The following is a 24739-nucleotide window of genomic DNA, read 5'->3' as shown; positions in this document are numbered from 1 at the left end:
TGCATACCTTTTCACCTTCCTTTATCATGGGCTTCAGTTTGTGGCGAACTCTATCCTTTGTTAGAGAGTATGTGTTTGCATGACCATCATGTACTGCATGCCTATCAAATGGCCACAGTCTTCCCAACAATAGATGGCAGACATCCATTAGAATAATATCATAGAGAACTTCATCATGGTAACTCCCAATTTTGAACTTCACTAAACATTGTTCACTTACTAGGACCTTATGATCATCCTTCACCCAAGTGATCAGATAGGGTTGGGGGTGTTTCTCCCTCTTGAGCTTCAGCTTAGAAACCATCTCCTCTGACACCAAGTTGTTAGTGCTACCACCATCAATGATCACATCACAACATTTATCCTCACACTTGCACCTGGTACGAAATACACTCCTCCTTTGTCCTGGTTCAATCTCACCACTTAGTAGGACCCTTTCATTTACTAAAGTCTCTCCTCTTTCTGCATCCTCTGAATGTGATGACTATGCATCCTCATCCACATGAGCAACCCTATCTTGGCCCTTAGCTCTCCTATCTGTCCTTCCTTGTCGTTGAGGGCATTCAAAGGCACGATGACCTTGTTCATTGCAATGGAAACAAGTACCACAGAAGCCTCCTCTTCCTGAACCTTGTCCTCGTCCTCTACCTCTTCCTCTCTGATCTCCAAATTTTTGATCACAAGAGTGGTTGAAATCCTCGTTCCTCTAGTTCCTACTAGTACCCACATCTTCATTTTTCTTTTGGGTCTCATTTTGGCCTCCAAATGACCTACCACTGCCCCTTCCTCCTTGACCATGCCCTCTTTATCTCCCTTCAAACCTTTTATTTAGCTTCTCTTCAAATCGTAGGGAAAATTGGTATGTGTCTTCAACACTTGTTATTCTTACCAGACTTAATTCCTCCTGGATGCCAGGTTGCAACCTACTGATATAATGAGCAACCTTCTCCTTATTTGCTTTTGCATGCCCTGCTCTAATCAGAAGTTGGTAAAACTCCTTCATATATTCCTAGACTAATTTTTCTGCTTGCTTTAACCCATGCATCTTCTTAAACAAATCAAGCTCATAGTCAACAGGAATGAGCTGCTTCTTTAGTTTGTCCACCATGCGATCCCACCTTGTGATCTTCTCCTTTTCTCTTCTATTTATTTCCAATTGAATCTCTTGCCACCAAATTTTGGCATGGCCTTTTAGTTTGGCCTTTGCGAACTTAACCCTATCTGGATCCTTGATATCCTCATACTCAAAGTACTCCTCTAGTTCATTGATCCAGTTGATCAACTCATCTAGTTTCAGATTTCCTGAAAATACACCCACATTAATTGTAGGTCTTTTTCCAAACTTAGTAATGGCCCTAAATAGCCTCTCTTCTGCCTGATTTAGAACTTCCCCTTCAACTTCCCCTTTTGGTTCATTGTCTTCTTCTTCATTGTCGTCCTCACTTTCGTCTCCTGCGGCAACATTTTTTCCTCTACGGAGCTCCTCCTGCAATGCTTGAACCTACCTTTGGAGGGCTCTAACCTCCTCAGGATTAATAGCTCTGGCCCTTCCACCTCGCTTTCTTGGTGGAGGCATCTTCTTAACTCAAAACCCACAACCACACAGTCCTGGTGCAAACTACCTCACAGTCGGCTCTTTGTTTACACACTCAGGAAAACTTGCTTTGATACCACTTGATGGAGACACAACCCAATAACGGAATGGACACAATAGGAAAGGGAAAAATTTATTAAATGTGAAAATATGCCAATACAGTCAGTCTAGAGAGAACAGACTCCAAAACATGCCCTATGGGCTTACAATAGTATAAATCTAGAGATAATTTCTTCTCCTAGTACCTTCTCTCAAACTCCACTCTGAACTGCCTCTTACAATGCCAGAAATGTCCTTAAATAGACCCCCAATGGTTAAGGATTAGGAATACATTCTAAAAAGTGCTAGTTGGCATCCACCGCCAAAATAGAAGGCTCGAGAAGTCACATTAGAAGTCGATGCAAAATTAGAAGAATCTAGAAACGATAGCCAAACTTCTGGGAGGCATAACTTTTGAACCGTAGCTCTGATTGATGAATCGTTTACATTTTTGAAAAGCTCTCGAAGTGCTCTATAGCCCTATGGAAAAGATTTTCTCATCCTCCACTTTTTAGGCCCGTACGAGGTCATTTTGTGTCTCGAACCTGACTTTGAAGCATTCTTAGGAGGTCTCCAGAAACTGAAATATTACAATAACTTTCTAGCCATGGGGCCTTTTGACCTTATTATTTTTTTGGAATGTTCTAAATTACAATTACCATCATCCCTCCAAATTGCACCTTGTAACTCACCATAATTATGGCTCAATTACATAGTCCTATTTTTTTAGCATTTACACGTATCACAAGGTGCTTAAAAACTCTAACTCAGAACACTAATAGTGGAACTGTGAGAGTTGGAACCTTTATTTGACCCAAATGGGTATCCAGAAATGAAAACACATGAAACATAAACTAAGTCTAGGTATATTTTTTTGGGTGACACAAGATTTCCCTTATACCTCTGGATGTTCCTGCATCAATAAACATGACACATCACCAAGTTTTACAAGGATCTGAAACTTGAAGTTCAGCACAAAACATCAAAAAATAGATTCTATAGGGACCTGAAACTACTAGAGTAATCCAATAAAAAATAAACCCAAGTTTTACAAGGACCTAGAACCTAGAGTTTAAAATAAAAATCTAGAAACAATAGAAAATAGAACCAGCAAACTAGCACACCAACAAACTTGACCAGCTCCTAAAGAAGCTCTTTAATGATCTTCGCTACCTCCTTGCCTGCCTCTATAGTACTTTGGATGATATCAACCGTAGCAGACCTAGGAATTCAGGAGCCTCAATAACCTTTTTCTTCATACTCTTCCTTGTTCTCTTACTTGGACTGCCTAGACTCTTAGCTCCAACAGTATCTTGAGATATAATCTCCTCATTTCTTTTCTTTCCTAAAATAGCCACTGTAGCACATAAACTGGAAGTAACAAGCTCCATCTTTTGCCCACAATCCTTAATCAAATGTTGGAGTTCCAATTCATACTCCTTAAGTTTTTCAGGAATATTTCCAACTTGGCTTTCCAGATGGGCTCTCAAAATTCTTTCATGATCCAACTCTTTCTACATATCCCCAACATTTTTCTTTAGCACCATAATCTCATTATGGAGCCACGAATCACCTTGAAACGACACATCAACTTTAAGCTTGGCTCTATGGAGGAAAGACAAGTTCACCTAATGAGAATCATCCTTGAGCCCTTTACTAATCCTATTCTCATAGTCAATGGTAGTATCCTTGTTATCCTTGATATTGACCTAGTTCTCAATGTTTAAGTCTTGCTTCTCCTTAAGCTCCTCTTTATTCTCCTTACTTAGGCTATGCTCTTTCATGATAAGGGCTTTACCATCATTGTTCTTTTTAGTTTCCATGTTCATTTTATCCTCTATGGAATCCCTTCTAGTGGATGTAGGGTGAGCACTTTGGTTCCCCTCTTCATGACTCGAAGCTTCCGACCCAACATTAGACTTTGTTTTCCTTTCTTTACTACTTTCCACATTATCTTTGTGGGCCGTACCTCTACTTCTAGAATAAATATCCAAATTTGAACTAAGGTCCCCCATTTCCGTTTTATCATCATCTTCAACAATTTTATCAAACTTTGTAACTTCCTCCACATTTTTCTTCTTTATCTCTCTTTTGTTGCCTTTCTTGGCACCCTTACTGTCACTAACTCCCTCCTCATTTTTAACCATAATTTTCTAGCATAGGGATCATTACTAGGTAATATACACTTCTTTTCCACACCAAGAGAGGCTTTAAAAAAATTGTTTTTATAGTAATTTTCAATAAGTAAATTACTCCCTCATGGATTATGGGTCTAGACGACTCCTTTCTATGGGCTTGGAAACTTTGAATCAAAGAGAACTTCAAGTAAAATAGGAAAGATAACCTATCTTTATATCGAAAGTGATTTAAAAACACAAAATGAAACTTATGTACCCTCTTAGGTCTTCCATCAAGGATGAAATACTCGTGAATGTAGGATAAAACATCCCTCCATATAACCTTACTCTGGCCTAGGTCATAGAAATCACCACTCTTCTTCAGCTTTTTCTCCTCTTCATCACTTTTTGGGAATTTCTTGAAGTCAACATTTGAAATGTTGGTCTCCCTGCTAAATTTTAGGCCCTCCATAGGAAGTCCTATAATATTGGAAAGAATTTCTCAGACAATTTCACAGTAACCCCATGCATCGTAACCATATCTTCAATTTGATTCTTGTAAAAATACTTTGTAATGTGGGGCTTGTAACCACATAGATTTCTCAATATACATTGTTACTTTCTCTTTTTGTAGAATATCCCACATAATCGAATATTCCTTCCATTCCTTGCATGTCTTCGGCTCTTGTTTCCTTAGCTCTATACCTACAACTAATTTTAGAAACGATAAACAAAAAGGAGAATAAAGTATATTTTGATGAAGGGTGCTCCCCTTAAAACCATAAACTCATAATAGAAACAAAGAAATGATAACAAATGTGAGAACAAAATATGGACTTCTTATTTGCCTTGCTAATGCGAAATTACAGAATTCACAAGTACAATATGCTAACCCACATGGGTGCCTTCATTACAGTAATATGCAAGGCTAAGCTGCGAACTACCACCCAAAGTTGTTCTAGACAATGTTCGGGCCTTTCTTATATAGGCAATTTTATGCTGCCTGGGAGGGTTCTAGATGCTCAAAATTAATACTTAGGGCCAACAGACTCTAACAATACATATAGAGTCAGCTAAATACATTTTTGACAAATTATTTAATAAATTTTGGTAGTCCAACTTTAGAAGGCCATAACTCTCGAACCGTTGCTCCGATTGACTATTATAACCATTCTTTGGAAACATTAGCTCTTGATCTACAGGCTTGGGATGGTGCAAGCGCCCTTCCATCAAGTTTTCAAACCTCATCTGAGCACTCTAAGGCCTCCAACAGTGATCCTGGAGATTTTTCTGGAAAATTTTCCATTGAAAATTCACAATAACTTGTCTGATACTTAAGCCGAAGCAATGAGATTTTTATGGTAGGCTTTCAAGTCTAAAATGAACCTTCATGTAGAAAATGAGAACATTCTAAGTTATGACAAACTTACTAAAAATAGCAAGTTCCCATAAATAGTAACCACTCTGTCTACCATTCCTTATTAAAATAGAAAAGATTGAAAAGAAAATATTTTTGGGTGATGCAAGATTGCTCTTACACCTAGGATGCTCCTGCATCATACTTAATTTCCAAGAAAATTTTAACCTTGAAAACATGCCTCGTACTTTCTATGATGACATAATTGTACTACTTTGGAATACGTAGATAATCTGCCATAAAACCATCACTTGTCATCATAAATTTCTCAATCTTGAGTGATCTTTCCTTCAATAGTATGTGTCATATCATAATTAACAATTGTTGTTAGCTCACATTCCTTGCTAAGGTAATCCTGCCAACTCATCTTTGCTTCCCTGTAGATTGTTTGATTCACTATCCAGTCAACAACTTTGTTACCTTCACAAAAAAATGAGTAATAATAAAATTATCAAAAAATTCAATAAGGTCTTTTATTTCCATGATGTTGCCCTCAATGTTCCAAGTTATCGAACTCTTATTATTCAGCATATTCACAATATTAAGGGAATCCCCTTCTAGCCATAAATTTAGGCATCCATATTCCACAACCATCCTCACCATGAATAGAGAAGCAGTACCCTCAATTTTATGACTAATAGAATGGCCTATAGGTATAACAATAACATCCACTACTCTACTATAATGGTCTCTCAATACACCACTGCATCTTGCTTTTCCAAGATTCCCTTTAGCTAATCTATTAAAATTACCTTTAACCCATACCAAAGGGGGAGATTTCCATTTTACATACTATCTCTGGTCATCCTATTTAGTTTTAATACCTTTACCATTCATAGGATTACTTAATTGGGTTTTATCAAAAAAATTTCTCTGAGATTCAAAATTCTCTTTAATTACTCTGATAATATAATGACCCAAAACCCAATCAGGAGTTTCCTTATTTGTGAAGATTCTATTGTTCCTCTCTTTCTAGATACCCCATCAGAGACAAGGAAGAGGTATCTTCCAGAGAAACCCAATTTCAACATCCTTTATAGGAAATATCCAACTCTGAAAACATTAATCAATGTTATTATGTTGAACCCAATCGATGTTCCAATAATGAAGAAGATAATTCCAAACATTCTGGCTAAATCTGCAATTCAAAAAAAGGTGATTTCTATCTCCTGAATCCAACTTGCAGAGGCAACACCTTTTGACCAAATAAACCCCTCTTTTCTACAAATTATCCATAGTTAAAATTTTATTTTGAAGCACTGTCCAAAAAAGATATTGATTTTAGGAATAAGTCCTTTGATCCATGCTTAGCCCACATTGGAGAATTACCCTTATCCTAAGATCTAAACACAAAAGAGACCTTGAAGCATCCTCTAGGTTCAATGCCCCAAACCATAGGATCCTATCGTTGTGGACAAAGGCTGCAAGCATTCAGGGCAATCTGGATATTGGAAAATTCTTGATTAATCACAACAATATTAATCCACTCATTGCTAATCCAATAATTCTCCACAAATATGTTTGTAAATTTCTATAGAATTCAAATCCTCAAAATCCTCAATTAAAGAGTGATCCAAAAGCCACTCATCGTCCCAAAATCAGACTTTATGACCATTACCTATTTTCCATTTATAGTCTTTATTCAAGATATGTTTAACACCTTGGACAACACTCCAAATAGTAGAAGAAGTAGGAATAATGGGGTAGGATAATTTTTTTGAAAGAGATGGAGCCTCATAAAGATACTTATGTTTCCAAATAGAGCTCCATTCCTTATTGTCATGATACACTCTCCACCCTTTTTTAACAAGTAAAGCTTTATTCATACTTCTTATAGATCTAATACCTAGACTACCATCCATCTTAGGTTTATAGATCTTTTCCCAAGCAATCAAAACTATTCTGTTCTTTTCCTGAGTTCCAGACCATAAAAAGTTCCTTTGAATTTTATCAATGGCATTTGCAAATTTAGCTAGGATCTTAGAGAGGCTTAAAGCATAAATAGGGATACATTGAAGACAATCTTTGAGAAGAGTAACTTTACCAACTAGACTCAACATATTACCTTTCCAACCAACTAGTTTCTTATTGAATTTCTTAACAAGATTCTTCCAAAAGGTATCTGAGGGACTAAGCCCTAGAGGGAGATCAAGATAGGTACACAAGAAAGATCCTATAGAGCATCCAAGAATATTAACAATCTTTCTTTGCCGAATTCAGGAATGTTAATAAAAAATAGAGAACTCTCATAATACAAGATATTGCAAGATCGTCACCTTACAATAACTTCTACAAATATAACTGACATCATTTGGAAGTCATCACTTCCTCATGATGTACATAGGGGGTAGGCCGATTAAAATCAAATAGTCATGAGGTATACTCATGAATCACAATCCTCTTATCCTCTACAATTTATTGATCACTAAAGAATCCATCTCAACATGGTTTACACCCTCTGAATGAACGTGATCAAGATCAATTAAGGTTGACTGAATCATATCCTCTATATGTTCCCTATCTTTCAAGGTTATCTAAAATATCAACCTTCCTATCTTTTTCTTTCACATACATTCTCAGAGGAAAAGATCAAGGTATATAGCTCGTATAGAAATATAAGTAAGAAAGAGACTACTATAATACCCAAGGATAATTTTTCATAATGATATAAGATCATTTCAATGTAAGATAAAGATCTATGTTTTCACATATTATTACTTTATATACATATTTTTAATCACCATATCTTTTTTTTATTATTATCTCATATAATATAACAAATAAACAATTATTAATAATGACACATATTAATATGCCATTCATAATACCTTATAATAATAACAACAATATGAAGGAGCTTGTTATATAGGATCGACTCCTCTCTCTCTCTCTTAACAACTCAAAAAGAGCATTCATACTATCATACTATACCTTTTTATCACTTTGCACATTCTTAATGTTTGACAACCAATGTCTTCTTGTACTCCCAATCTGTATAATCCTTGTCACCCAAATCATTAGAAAAGATCTATATGCACCCATGATCATGCATATTTGAAGAATGGAATAGTTTGCTTAGCCCAAAAATCATTTTATTGGTTTTACTTCCCTTCAAAAGATAAGCCACAAGCATATGATGACCAGGCATGTGAAGCTCAATAGTTGCTACAACACTCTAATAGTATCACTCCTCAAATCTTATTGTTTTAGATATGCACATGCTTTGGCTCAGAATTGTTGTCTTGTCTGCATGCTATTAATGTTCCTTAGATTTATGATAGTACCTACAATCCACTTAATATTATAGACGTCTATACTCTACTATCAATATTTCAAAACTCCTCAATAAATATATTATTTCCCAAACAGATTTTGAGATTCCATATCTATAAATCAAACATTAGTGGAAGCTATAATTATTTATGACAACTAAATGTTTCTTTCCAATATTTATATTGAATACAATATTTTCTTCAATTTTCATTAACATCCATGGCAAAAAAGACCCACGCATTCTTTAGTTATGATAAGATCCAAATTACTTATGAAATATCAAATTTCCACTTTAATCATTGAACATATATTCATGACAATATTCTGGAAATAACTGGCACATGGACTTTATTGATACCTCCTTATACTATATTGTTGTCTATAGATACATTTAATGAGTTGAAAGTATTCCATGATGCATTGTAATGCTTATTCCCATTATTGCTTGTAATGGTCTCCATTCGATCTTCTGGTTAGTTGTATCATCCAATTCCCCCTTTAGTAGCATATCTTATTTCTATGTTTTACCTCTATCATATCTTTGTGAAATCTTTAACGTTGAAGCCTTTTTGGTTGAAAAAAACTACATAGCTGAGTCTTGATATTAATATCATAAGTTTAGTATGGAGGGGAATATGTATGGAGGCATCCAAAAGTTGCATGACATGATATTTCACTACACTTAATAAATTAAATTAGAATTCAAAATATAATTAATATCTCAATTTTAATTTAATTACTAAATCTAATAAATTATCTTGTCAACACTCTTTTGTTAGAATTATAGCAAAGTAAACTTCAAGGGGGGGGGGGGGAGGGGGTGGCTGGGGGGGGTGGGGTGAATTAGTGCTTCAAACTTTGACCCATAAAATATTCACCGCACATCCATCTCACATATTCAATAAGTAAACTAAAATACCATGTAAAGCATGTAAACAAGTAAGCATTCACACATATGACACAAGATATGATTACCCAGAAACCCTCCAATGATAAGGTAAAACTGGGGCGAGGATGACACCCACAAATCTTCACTATTGTAGTAATAAAGTGTATCCAATGAAGGTTACAATGTTTGATTATGAACCATGATCTACCCTATGAAAGGTCTACCTTATTAAAGGCTTACAAAGACTATTAGGTCTTATCCTGTTAAAAGTGTTCCTTGTTAAAGGACCTCATCTCACAATTAAGTAGGCACCTTGTTAGAGGATTTCAATATAGCCTGTTAGGACTACTCTATTGAGAGATTTAACTAATTCACCTATTAGAATGTCTCAGCATTGATCTTGTGATTAGCACTCTTATGCTTGATGAAAGATCACCTCTGTGCTGCTATGTACTTGATCCTTCTTGATCGGATGTCTCTTTGTTGTTCACTATTTCCTTCCTCTATTCTCCTTTAACTAATTCTGCAATACAATGCAGATCATAATACTTTGGTCACCATGAATGTCCTGGTTTGCGCATGCAAAACTTTCCTTGATCATTCATTCATTCCCTTTCTCACTCTATAAATTTAAGGTTTGTCTTCCTTAAGAAGACCTAGGTGACTTAGGGTTAGGTATGAATCAACAACTATGATTCACCCATATCGCTGCTTAAACCTTCCTTTTTTCCTAATTGGGTGCATGTAATGCATCGGGATTCCAACTTAAGATTCATCCTTATCACCAAAATATCATAATTCAATCTATAAGTTGGCTAAAAAATGGTTTACATAGTAGTTTGTGCCAATGCAAACAACTATGACAAAACTGTGTTACTGGACATCTGAAGTCCCTAGTGCTTGGCACATACTAACTTCAATACTATCACTCGACATTTGAATGACTTGGCACATGAGTGACTTAGCACTCACTGTTGACTCGACATTCTCTAACTTATAAATATTGTGCTTGACATATGTTACTTATTCGACATGAACTAAGTAAATGACTTAAGTGTATAGACACTCGTCAAAACCAATCTAAGATCAAAAATCTCCCCCTTTGACATGAGTGTCAAAAACACTTCGTCATGTATTAATACTTTTATTCTTACGAGCATAACATAGCATAACTGGTCGGCTTCTATACAAAATTTCAAAATATCAAAATTTTGTAGCAACTTATAACTCTCCCTGTGTTGTTTGATCTATTTTGTTATGTATTTTGTATCAAAATCTCTCTCTCTCTCTCTCTCTCTCTCTCTCTCTCTTTGTTGATACTCTTTCTCTATCTTTATTCTTGTTCTCTCGTTCTTGCTCCCCCATACTTGCTCCTTCATCACTCTTACTCCCCCCTTTTGACACTCATGTCAATGGGTTATACACTAATTGTGTGTTTGTCCAAAAAGGATTTATGGACCTCAATAATAATCTTAAGAGCGACATCCTAATTGTCACAAGCTACCTCCAAAGACTTGATTTGGATGGCCATCTCGGCATCAAGCTGTACTAGGCCATCTAATGTAGAAAGATTAGGGTCTTTCTTCATAAGAGTTTTTGCATAGCCTAACTCCTTGTGTAGAATCTCCATGCGAGGGGTCAATGTAGTCTAGATGCTTATCAGTTTAGCCCTTATGTTGGCTTTATCTACAAATAGTGCTACTAACTAACTTTGGGTTTGCAATAGGGTCTTGAAGTGTTTCTCACTTTGAGTTGGAGTCATGGGCAATTTTGCTTTAGATGACTGCATTTTACTTTCCAAGCTCAGGATGTGATTCCTTATTTCTTGAGTGAAGAGTGTAGGATTACACAGTTTGGTGTACAGAGAGAAAATGTTCTCTAGTACCTTCTTCACACTTTCTATCTTAGTTTCCAATACAACTTGTGTAAGTGCTATATCACTAGATATCTTCTCATTCACTTTATGTTGAAACTTCTTTTTAGACCATTCTAAATTTTTTGCATTAGTATCAAGGTCCGTATCACTTACTTTTTCCACTATGTTAATCAATTGTTCAATAAGTGGCTTTGTTTCATCTGGAGTAGGCAAACTGAACGCATCCAAGAAGATGTCTTTGATATCAAGAAAAGCTTGCTTCTACCTATGCTCCCTTTTGAGCAGTTCTTGATGTTTCTTTCTTGCTAGGGCTTCTTGAAGTATACCCATCTGCTTTGTTGGAGTTTTAAAACTACTAAGCAACAAAATGCTCAATACCAAAATGATATCACTCACACGATCTAAGGATTAGCCAATTCCTATTAACAATTATATGTGCAAACCATTTGAACCCAACTTCAACAAAACCAAGGGTGGTTTTCTACTCTTTAGGCTCTGCAAAATCAGGGTGGGTATACCCAGGGATGATGCAAGACTGGAAAACACTGTATGAGAATTATTTTAGTTTCATTCTGATTCTCATCTCAAATCCTCAAATACATGCATAATTCTTGACAATTTGATAAACACATCCCATATAACAGATCTGGCCAAAATTTTTCTATAGATTTCCACGTGTTCTCTACAATAGTGGTTGACTAAAGCTAAAACATTCCATGCAAACAAGTACCGGCCAACTTTGAAGATCTTCAAGAAATAAAAGTAAAATTGATTATAATTCTGCATTTGAAAACTATTTGTGACATATTTCTCTTCCAGTTGAACCAATTTGACTAGTGCCTAATCCATTAGGGTTCAGAGTTTACTACAAATCTATAGATCTAATTTGTTTCCTTACAACAAATATTATCAACAATTCTTATCAGAATTCATCATTCAAAAAATATCCTTCCTACTACTGTACCAACCTTATCAAATTCATCAAAGCTTTTACTTAATCCATTGAACTAATAGCAGTGGTGAATAGATATACAACCTAACTAGATTGCATTCAATTGCACAAGCCTTTACTTATATAATATCAAGATGACCAAGTAACTAGAAGGAGACAAAATTCAAAAAGAACTGATATGGGGACATCTCATAATTTGTATTCATTTTCTTTGAAAATTGTATACATTTGCAGTAAATTCAGAATGACTTTAGGAAGAAACACAAGATCATTCTATATTCATGTATTCTCAGGAACTAACAGAGAAAATACATCATAAATTTGCTCCAAACATTGGACCAAAAACAAACTAAGTATATCACCTAGAAAACATTAGAAATCAAACCTCTCTCTAGCCTTGGAATCTCACTTATATAATGTGAGATGCAACAAGCTACAGGCTAAGAGAATATGATAAGTGTCCTTTACAAGAGATAATTACATACACCTATCATAAAATGACAAAAATGTGGGTAACAGAAGATGTCTAGATCAAACATTCCTTTTGGTGAGTCTGCTTCTGTCACATCCTCTATTGTTGTTGATTTGGCTATTATTTGGATCCCTCTTTGTATGCAACTGCCAAGCTAGCCAATGATGAAATTTGTTTTGATGATTGCACATTAATCTCTGCTTGTGGGTTTTCACTGTCTTTATCCTGTATGGTGGGAGTCACTTCTACTTTTTTCTCTTCTTCAATTGTATCAGCATCCTGTGGGCCTGAGCCTGCAACTAAAAGTGATTGATTATTCTTGTCTTCTTCTTCCCATTGGCCTTGTGTAGTGATAGTGTCAATAATTTGGATCTTGTCACCCTGCACCTCATCATTGTCAGTTTCATCTTCATCAAATTGTTCACCAGGAGCTATTTCTGCCATCCACTTGTCAAACAATGCATCATCTGGCCAATTGAGTTGCAAAATATCCCTCTGTCTTTTTAACACATACTTAGCTTCATTATTAATAACAACAAATTCCTGTTTTAAAGAATCAAAGAATATTTGGGCCTTCACCATTTCTTCCGTTGTGGTAGTCCACATGCATGCCTTGTTTCATTTACAATTCTATTCATCCTTAAACAAAAAATATCATCAAGTTCCTTCACCCATTCATCTTTGCTTTTCAAATTATTTCTTTTATCTAGGGCACGAGGAAACAAACTGAATTTTTGGTTCTTGTACTTGTTCAATTAGCTTACTATTATTCTCTGTAAATGAATCCTTTTATTATCAAAATCAACAAGATCAGAAACAATATCAAAGGTTTTTTCAATTTGATCATAAGAATTCTTTATGATAGAGAAACACAAGAATGTCATTTCTTTCTCCCTTCTCACCCATTTGTTCATGATAGGCTTTAAAGCCTCATCATTGGCTTTCAACTCCTCCCAGATACTGATCACCCTGGCCAACTGATCATGAATTAGTGGCCATTCAACTTTGTCCCCCAAATATGTGAGAGATTTTTTTAATTTATCGTCATATTTTGCCTCCAACTCTACATGTAGGGCCCATAGTTTACCCTTTTCTTCTTCAAAATCCTCAGCAATGTAGTATTATGGCCTTTGGGGTGTATCTGGTATTTCTATGAGGGGGGTGTGTTGGAATTATGATATATTTGTCATTAGTGCAAACACTTATTCAATTCTAAATGCTTATCTAGCTCATCACTTAGTCTACAATGTATACTGAGCATTCAATGGTTACCTTATAAGTTCAACAAGTAAACAGTTCTCACCGAGCATTCCAGAGGATGTCGAGTGAATGAGAAGTTCAACAATGTTTATCGAGTGAAAAAGGTAAACAAAGGACTCAATGTTTACTGAGTGAAAAAGGTAAATGAAGGACTCCATGTTCACCAAGCACAACAAGGTAAGCGGAGAAGTTAGTTTCTACTGAGTGACACTATGTCTACCAAGTGACCAATGGTTACCGAGTTCCAAGCAATGTTGTGTGGCAAGTATGAACTGAGCCTCTACTCCTACCGAATGCATGATGATGCCGAGTAATGTAGTGGATGCTGAGTATTAGAAGGTCACTGAGTCAGCTTGAGGAACTCGAGTTTTCTACTATCTGGCCGACTCAGTAATGTTTTGTTCACTTGTGTTTTGGCCGACCTTGTAATTGTAAATATTGGAATGGTATATATGTAATGTATGATATCATTTGCAGTATGAAGGGTATGAAGAAAGTGAAGTTTGCATATGAAGAAAGTGAAGTTCGCATATGAAGAAAGTGAAGTTCGCATGTGAAGAAGGTGTTTTTGAGATAAGTGAAAGCGAATCAGCAACAAAGTAAAAGGAATATAGCAAGGTCAACATAGGAGCAGAAAAGTTATATCTATCACATCAGGTGATCAATGCAAAAATGATCTTATCAGCAAACAGTTGTAAGAAGATCCACTGCTTCATCCTAACAGATGAATCAGTCTATAAATCTTTTAACATGGTAGACTTAACCATCTTTTTTTAAATCTCCTAATAGAGTGCATACTTTACTGTATGTTTGTAAATCCTCCAACAAGGTGGATCTAGTAGTCCTACTTGCTCCTAACAGGGCAGATCACCAGAAGTGATCATTGTAAGCCTTAACAGGCTAACTTTATACTATGGTATTGAAGTTTTGTGGACATCATACCCACCCCAATTTTACTTTCTATTTGGAAGGTTTCTGGGTCACCAAATCTCTGGGTACATGTGCAATGAATGCTTGATGTTTCATTTATGTAGTAGATTAGATGAATGAATGATGAATGGTTAAAATGCTGAATTGTTTAAAAGTTTTATATATTACTAATTCACCCCTCCCCTCTCAGTAATCTGTCTTATCCTGAATATTTCCAATAGGGTGGATTTGAAGGGTTCAACTGGGTGACAAGGTTATGTTATTCTAGGCCTAGTGGATCTTCCCAATAGCTTGTTCTCAAGCTCAATTCTCTTTTTTACCTCTTTATTGTTGGCATCCACAACTACCTCATATTTTCTCTGTAATTCAATCATTTCCTTTTCTTCCCTTTTTGCAGTAGCCAAGGCAAATTGAGAATAATCTACATTCATGTGGGCTGCCTGTACATGTGAGGTATTAATAACTCTCCTTACAATGATATTCCCTATCAATCCTGAATCATCAGGCTATGCTAATACAATCCTAGATCCTCTTCTTAGTGACCACATGACAAGAGTAGCTTGGTCACTACTAAAAGCAGTCCCTGCAAACTCCTTTTTATTTGGGTCTTGTAACTCCAATTTATTAGAAACAGAATTGAAAATCAATTCATGTGCAATATCCCAATTAGGCAACAATAGTATGTTAGAATTCTTTACCATTTGCCTTCCCTCTTCAGGGGTAATGTTTTGGAACTCTTGCATCATTTTTTCTTTTATTTGGTGTTGGATGGAGGCTTCATCCATTTTTGGATGCTCTATTCTCATATTATTACATCTTTCCTCAAAAATGTGCATATTTTCCCTCCAAGAAAACTGATGGAAAGCCCTAGACTTTACAAAACTATCATCTGACAAAAATTGCTGACTGGCTTGTTCCGAAATAGGATCCAATTCCCTTCCCTTGAAATCTGCTACAGTCAGCTCAAAGCTTGGCACATGAGGCTCCTAGGGATTCCCTTCATCAATTTTTGCTTGGGTAATAAAAACTCCCCCTTATGACTCAATTTGTTCAATTTGCTCATTAGTGAGCTGCTCCTCCTCAATTTTCAAAGGGGTCTGTGAAGGTGAATACTCCTCAACATGAGGATTCTCCTCCCTTATTATTTTTCTCCTCTTAGGGGAGGGCTCATAAGGCCTCTCTTCCAAAACATTACTAGTGGACTCAATTATTTGTTTGCCTTTGTCCACAGTATTCCTTTTATTTTGAATAATAGTATACCCCAACTTTTTCTGGATAGTTAATTGACATGCCCCTAGATTGGGAGTAAATCCCAATCTTCCCATTATTTCCTTGGCCTTATCCAGGTAAAATCTAATAAAGAATTGCTTCTTCTCATTCATTGCCTCTATTATTTCAGGAAAAGTATTCATAAGTTTTCTCATCTTATCTACATTTGTAATTGCATCGTCCAAAGGACTATAATCTGGATCAAAACAATGAATGAAATCAAAATTTTAGAAAAGAATCTCCACTTTTCTTTTCTAGTCTCTTGCTCTTGCAAGGAGTACTCATTCCTTATTAAGTCTTCAGGAAAATAAAATTCATGCTCAATTTTACCAAGCTTAATTCTATGCCTCAGAGCCAAATGATAAAAACCTTCAGAATCACAAAAATGAGGGTGAGAAGTAGCCATCTTATAAGGATTCAAAATCTTATGCAAAGAAAGCCAACCCCCTTTTGTGATTACAAATTGATGAGCCACTATGCAAGTAGGAAAAATTGACCACTTTTGTCTCTTCAATAGAAGGGTTTGCTCCACTCCTCCCAGTTGCCACAATATTTCAACTACTCCTACCTTCAAAGGCACTTGGTAAGGTAGTACGTGAGGGCTTCCTTTAAAACCATATACTCTAAATAAAGTAGAAACAGAGTATGGAATAACATCTCCCCAATTATGTGAAACTTTCAAACCACTTGGATTGTCCATAGGCCTAATGAGATCCATTAGTGCTTTGGGGATTCTGGGATTATCCCTTAATAAGAGGCATCTCAGCTTTGAAGCAAAATACCTATCAAACTTGACAAAACTGACATTCTCTGCATCCCAAGTCATATCTGCACTCCATAGTTGAACTGGTAGTGCTTCCCCATTCTCTTCTCTATTTAATTCCATTTCTTTACCAAAATATGTAACTCCCTTGAACAATAACATGTGCATCAAAAGAGAATAATGGCCAAAAGTTTGTTCCACCTTGCCCGTAGCAATTTCAATAAGTCCAATGTGAATCTCCTCAACTAAGTAGGAAGCAGAATCAAAAATTATATCCACACCAAAAGAGGAAATCTGAGTAATCATATACATAAAATCCACAGGCATAAACTCCCCTTCATCTCTCCCAAAAACTTTGCATGGGGATCTATATATTTCTATAGCCCTGGAATTGAAATATGCCCTTTTGAAAGGTTCCCTGGAGGATGCTGTTATTGTTGGCAGGGTTCCAATTTTACCTATGTGTTCCCTCAATGCGCCTTGCCTAACTACATCTTTCTTAGACATATATTCGTTCTCTAATCCTTTCAAATCAATGGGCACATGATAATCAGTGACATGCCCTAAACTAAAAATCTCCCTAATTTCCTCTAGGCTGATTGTAATCAAGATTTCACCATCAGCTCTCCTCACTACTCTAAGGGTTTGGTCATAGTTCTTAGCTATAGCTTCCAAAAGATCATAGTCCATGAAAACACTGGGAACCACCAGTTTCCCTCGATCAAAATTCCAAATATTGGCATGTGGGGCAAAAAGGTTCCTCTCTGAAAACCATTTTTTGAACAAAACAAGACCAGTTTGTGAAGTTTTTGCATCCCTAACCCAGTTTCCCTTGTCATACAACCCATCTGCTATTCTCAACCTAAGGTTTAATGAAGTTAGCTTTTTAACTTCTACAGTTTCAATGGTGGAATGAGGGAGCAATTCAAGAAAATCATCATGGACATTCCTATCCAAATAGTTCTCTAGACCAGAAAACACCTTTTGCTTTGGAGCCATATTTGATTAACTCTCCAAGAAACTAAAACAGTGCAAGAATTATAGTGCAAATACTTACTTTGAATTCTTCTCTAGTTCTTCTTAGTATTTCTGCAATCTTTCTATGAACAAACTGCTTCACAGTCTTACCATATTCAACATGATCTTCTCAATAACTGCTTCTTAGAAACACTTGGAATCTTTGTTTGCGTAAGGTGAAATTAAGAAAATCTTCTGTGTTATACTTTATTTTTTCTCACACATGAAGTTTTCATTTCTCATAAATGCACAGGGTGGCATCACCTTCTACATTCAAATTTACACCGTAGATTTTTGAAAAATCCTATGATCCTACGATCTAGGGATGCAAGCAAAGATGACTCATGTTCCTCTTAACAAGTTGGCAGTCAACCCAATGAAAATTTTCCATGTGTACCTTTCTTTCATTGTTGGCACTTTTGAACTAGACCCATAGAATTTTGAGGACATGTGTCGTTGAATCACTGTCTTGCTATACATAAAAAATGAGCACCTTGCCATAGCGAGATAGCGAGCATCGTTGATTCTGCATTGATTGTGTGGGAGACATTTGATGCATTACTTAAGAGAAATATGGTGGGCCTCTTGTCACTATGTCGCTATTTGTAACCTTCGTGCAACTCACCATAGCGAGATAGCAATGATCGTAGATTTGAGATTGATCTGACGATCAGAATCTTTCATATGTTTCAATGAATTAGGGCATGGGTCTAGTTATTGATGACACAAGAGAACCCTGCACCGCTGGCATATAAATTCATATTTTAAAAACCTGGCCATATTACCATGCTGCTTGGGTCCCACCGTGTGTTTATTTCCCGACTGGGCATTATGTTGCTAATGATGAGAAGAACAAGTTTCCTGATAGCGATATAGCAACCTCCGGTGCCATCACTTTTCTCAGTGTATATGTGTATCCCACTAGATGACATCATGTGCCAAAACTTTATAACTGATATTTGATGGGGTACTATTTCGGACCCACTTTCTCAAAAATGTTGTCGTAGTATTACTTTCTGTCTGGGCTCTATGTCGCTAATAGCAAAGTGCTCAATTTTTTTGATAGCGACAAAGTGACTAATCAAAAAAGTTGAGATTTTTGTTGATGCCTTTTGTACTTCAATGTTCTAACCCCTTTTCAAGTTTTGATAGGCCTGTCATAAAAAACATGATCAAATATTTCTAAAGCAATACAATCTTTGATCACCGTACCTCCATTTGCCGGCACCACTCTTCAATTTAGTGGTAGTCGCTATGTCACTAAGGGTAAAACACTTGCATCTTTTCATAGAAAGATAGTGATTGCCATAGATCTTTTAGGGATCAAGAGGTGAGAAACATAAAAGAAATGGGGAGACTCGGGGCACAGAAAGTTTGAAAAGGATGGAGAATATTCACATATTTTTAAAAGGTTTTGCGCCCAAAAAATTTAAAAGGAAACGAGACCTAGGGCTTTGACAAGAATATTCAAATGCTACCAAGATTTTGTAGGATTAAAACAAAAACCCTAGTCTCCACTTGAAAAATTAAATTCTGATTTTTTTAGAAAATGGGGAAAGATATCTTTCAAAAATCAGACCAACATGCTCAATTGTGATTGCTACAACATCAAACTTGTGCAATATAATTTCTTCATCTAGGCTAACATCTCCATAGGTGATTATCTCTTCTACCTTAGATGAACTCAGACTTGACTCTAAGAATTGCAAAGTTGTTGCATCTATGCTCGGCCTCTAAAGAGTTTGACTGGAAGGAGTGCCAGATTTTGGTAAAGTTACCAGTGCTTAAATTGTTGCTAGCTCATTTAGCTTGGGTGTCAAAATAGTCTCTTCAAGCTTGTACTTTTTTGCCTTAGTGATTTGAATTGTACCTTGTTCTTGTGCTGGAGGTGCAGGTGAATCTACCTGACCTATTTGACTCTGTGTCTCATTAGTGACTTGAGTTTCCACTTTATCCTCTCTAATTGTCTCAACCTTATCTGTTTCAACTTCTAGTACATTTTCTGAGACTGGAGTACCATCTGTGTGTGTATTGATAGTGCATTCTGCGGTCTCCTTCCTCTGATATACAACCAAGGGTTGGGAAGGTTGTATGCTAGTGATTTTAGGTAGTTCTTGTGTTTTCACCTCCTCCCTTGTAGTTATAGTCACTGATTTCTAAATTTCATCTACACTCACCAATACAGGGTTGTCACATAATTTGGCCTATAGTGTAGATTAGTCAAGTATCTTTTTCAAGTCTTCCTTTGTTAGGGGATTGATGTTTTGAGTAGTAGTATCAAAAATATCCTTTATTGCAATGGTTTTAGTATTTACACTTATTACTTGTGGAGGGCTAACACTCGGCATTTGTGTATCTTGTTCACTCTATTCTTGTTGCTACTCTTGCTTAGCTGTTGCCTGATCATCTATGTTCATATTAGTGCCTCCCTTGATTGTGCCTTCTTTGTTGTCATCGTCTTCATCATCTTTGACCTTAATAGGTTCTTGTTCTCCTTCTTTGATTGTGGCTAGTCCATATGTGATCTTCCATGTTTGTTTGGACTTGTGAACAACATCCTCAATGTTGTTCTGTAATATGCTAAATGCCCTGTATTTAGGGACAAATCTAACAACATATTTCTTTATGACTTTGCATATTTGTGCCTTGCTGGGTTCTAGCATAACTTGGGCGAAGGATGTCTCTCTAATTTTCCTTTCTAAGTTCAAACAATAATGCCATTTTTGCTCAACTCTTTCGTATAAACTTTTAGGTATGGAGTTGGCAATTCCTAGAGGAGGCTTCTTAAAGGTAGCCATCATGGCATATATTGCCTCCTCCACTTGATTCTTCTCAACTTTTCCAAGATGTTCAAAATCAATGTGATAGAAACCTGATAAGTCAACATTGTTTATAACATTCTCACATAAGTTATCTAGATATGAAGATGGATTATGAATCACCACTTAGAATTGGCTAGTGTAATTAGATTCAATTCTTTCCTCATCAAATTCAACCTAAGCAATGTATTTTCTTCTTAGTATTTTATGTGCTCCACCTTCTTGCTCTGTAGGCTTGGCTTTCTCTTTAGCCTTTTGTGTAATGACATGTGTAATGGCCCTTGTGGTAGGTGTTGTAGGTTTGTTTTGGCTTGGTTTGGAAACCTTTTTAGGTCTTGTCATGGCTTGTGCCTTGGCTTTTCTCTTCTTCTAATAAGTTGGAATAGGTGCTTCCTCGACTTCCTCCTTGACACCTTTTGTAGTCTCTATTTCTTCCTCTTACTGATCCTCACCTTGGCCTTGTGTCAATTTTAATGGTGCTTGAATCTGAGTGTCTTCTTCCTCTTCATCCTCTTCCTCTTCTTCTTCCTCATCAACACCTTCACCAAATTTTTATTTTAGTTTCTTTACCAGTTTATCCTTCTTTCTAATGACAAAGGCAATCTTCAAATCCATAGTAATCTTTAATTTAGCCAACTCATAGTTACTAAAAGATTTGGCATCTTTGTCCACTTCTTCTGCAAGTAATGTTGTGATTGCTACAAAAGCCTCATTAACATTAATCTCATAACCTAATGGCCTTAGCCATCTCATCCTAGGAATTTCTACTTGAACAAATGTGTGTTTAGCATAAACTAGGAAACAAACATCATCATAATATTTTTCTACTAATGACACTAGAATCCTTAATCTCTTCTTCATGGATTGTTTGAAATCCTCAAAATAACTAGTCATTTCTGACTCAAAATTTTCACGTAACTTAAATGAATTCTCCTATTTGAATTGCAATAGATCTATTTGTCTTCCATGCAATGATACCAAATGTAGGAAATGAGTTTTGTACATAAAAGAAGATACATACCAAAATAGATCCAAATTTACACTGAGCACTCTTTGTTGTCCTTATTGTTCCTAAGTTTTCAATTAATTGTTGTAACTACAACTCAACAAGATCATATGTATGTTCCTTCTTCACAATCTTGTAGCCCATATCCACTACAATGTAGGGTACACTATTCAGTCTACTTGATTGATAAAACTTATGTGCAATTACCTTCATTGCAAAAGCTATCAGAGGATTTGTGATTGTGTCTATGATCATTCCTCTCTTGTTCTAGACAGCCCCTATGTTCTTTTTAATACTTCTTTGGACTCACTCCTCATAGTCTTTGGCCGATCTAGGATTGGATACCCTATTACCCTATGAATTATCCTCTTTCTGATTTTGATTGGTCCATTATCTAACCACACTGAGCTTTTACGAATTCTACTTAAAACAATCCTTGTCCACTTAGTTTTGAAAATGTTAGGGAAATCCAGGGCACGAGTTAACCCTTTCTTTTCTACAATCTTGAATTCTTCCCTCAACACACCATTTTCATATAGTTTTCCATGTGCTTCTTTGATTTCCCTGTCACCAATACTACCAATCTTACAATTGTAACACTTCCTGACATCTCAAATCATTAAAACTTGTGGTGGTATCATAGATAATGCATTGAAGGGATCTTGTTTGTATGCTATGTTTGGAATGGCCTTGAAAATAGGTTGTGTTATCTCGTTGCTGATCAAATAAACATTTTAAAACTCTTTTCCCCCTATACCTTTCACTTTCAAAGAACTAGATGCCATTATATAAATCTAGGGTCTACGAAATTTGAAACAACGTAGCTTGACATATGATAAATACCTTGTAAATCCTGATGAAATGATGTCGAACAATTGCTCAAATCTCCTACAAATGCTTCAAATGAAATCTCTAGATTTCCTTTAGCTATTCTTGCTCTCTCTCAAATTTGAATCATGTTAAATGAGCAAAAATTGATCAAATACCTCTTTAAAACAATGCAATTAATGCTAAGAGCTTACATAGTTGTTCAAACAATGTTAAATAGTTGTTTGAATCTCTTGCAAATGCTTCAGATGAAATTTCTAGATTTCCTTTATCTCTTCTTGCTCTTTCTCAATTTCAAATGATGTTAAATGAGTAGAAATCAATCAAATACTCCTTTAAAATGTTGCAATAAATGCTAAGTGCTTACATAGCTGTAATCTTAGCATCAACTAATTTCTGGCTCACTTGGCATCCACTTGTCTTTCCATTCACTTGGCAACCATTACAAGCTCAACATCAACTAGCCAATCTATTAGCTTGACATCCACTAGTGTTTCACTCAGTTACCTAGGAAACTTTTCATGCTTGACAGGAACATGAAAGACTGAAAAAACTTAAAGATTTCTCTTTGATTCCTAATAACACTTTGCATCTTTATTCATGCTTATGTAATCTTCTTAGAACTAAATTCTTTGTAACTGATGTATGGTAAAACTTTTAAATATTAGTCCCACATACCTCTTCGTTGCTTAGTTTGATGAGGTGTGATCACTTGACTCATTGGATGAAGTGATCCCTTCTCCACTTGATGTGCTACAATCCTCCTTTCTCTTCCATGTCTTGTTTATTTCATTTCTAGAATTTTCAATATATGCCTTGCCTTTTCCTTTATTGAACTCACAACTTGGTGCCTTTGATCTTGTTGGACAATATCAGCTAATGTGAGTAGTCTTCAAACAACTAAAACATGTGGTTTGACTCAACCACATTTTGTAGTCACTCTTGAAGTGTGTTCTAATATAGTTCTTAGGAATATGTCCATTCTCTTGAAAGTAATGACAACTATACCTTGTATTATAGTCCCAATTATAAAAGTTTTCATTGTTCTTTACCTTTCTTTACCTTTCTTTGCTTGTTTGATGACCACATTGGGTTGGATGTACACTCAAAAGCTCTATGTCCATACTTCTGACAGTTATAACAATATCCTTCAAACCTTTGAATGTGCATGGTCTTGGTTCTGTATTCATGTGCCTGATGACCTTGTTTTTTGCACTTACGATAGTGACCCATGCTCGCCTACTTAAAATTTTGATTTACAATCTTGCTCCTACACACATTGGTAGTATGTCCTTTCTTACCACAATTATGATAAGTAGGTTTTGAATTTTTACCTTTGTTAGTCCTTTCTTCAGCACTTTTGGATGATTCTCTTTCTTTAGTACTTGTGTATCCCAGTCCATATGTATCATTGTTAGATCTAGGGGATCTCATCAATTGTTCAAATGATGGCTTCACTAGGTTTATTGAAACTTTCAAAAAACTCCTTTTCCCATTTTACGTCATTGCTTAATTGTTCATTTTGAAACTTCAGTGTTGTTATCTCAATGTCCTTGACATTCAATTCATGGTTGGCATTCATCAGTTGACCCAAAGTTTGTAAGTGTATGTTAGCAATCATGGTTACCTCTGATGATCTCCCTTCCAATCTATTGGGAAAAACTCTTTTGTCATCTTTAATTATGGATTTGTCTTTCGGTACTTTCTTTTTCTTTTCAACCATCTCACATAGTAATATGGCTTGTGATTCTTGTTCTATCTTGAGATTTCTAATTTCTTCAGTTGGGTTCTTTTCTTTTCTATTAGATCTGCAATTTTTGCATCAAATTCATTAGAGTCTCCATTTGCAAATAGCTTAGTAGTGTCCATCTCTCTGTATTGTGTGTCATTCTCATCAATGGTGACTTCCTCCCTTCTCTTTAGTGATTTCTTTAGATCATCTCTTGCTTCATTCAATTGATGTAGAATGAGTTGTATTTCAATTTCCTGATTCTCAATGATCTTTCCAACTTGTAGACTTCCATTTCCAAGATCTTTCCTCAAAGCTATAAAGATTCTCTTTCAAAGAACAAGGATTTAATATCAATTTTTGGAATTACAGTAGGAGAGGTAAACTTCTAAGAAGTGGGTGGGGGGTGAATCAGTGCTTCAAACTTTGACCCATAAAATATTCACAACAAGTCCATCTCACATACTCAATTAGTAAACTAAAATACCT

Source organism: Cupressus sempervirens, chromosome 2, assembly GCF_028749045.1.
Source record: "Cupressus sempervirens isolate cs-2001-9-10 chromosome 2, ASM2874904v1, whole genome shotgun sequence".
NCBI lineage: Eukaryota > Viridiplantae > Streptophyta > Pinopsida > Cupressales > Cupressaceae > Cupressus > Cupressus sempervirens.
The sequence above is the reverse complement of the archived record's forward strand: the minus strand, read 5'-3'. Positions refer to the sequence as shown.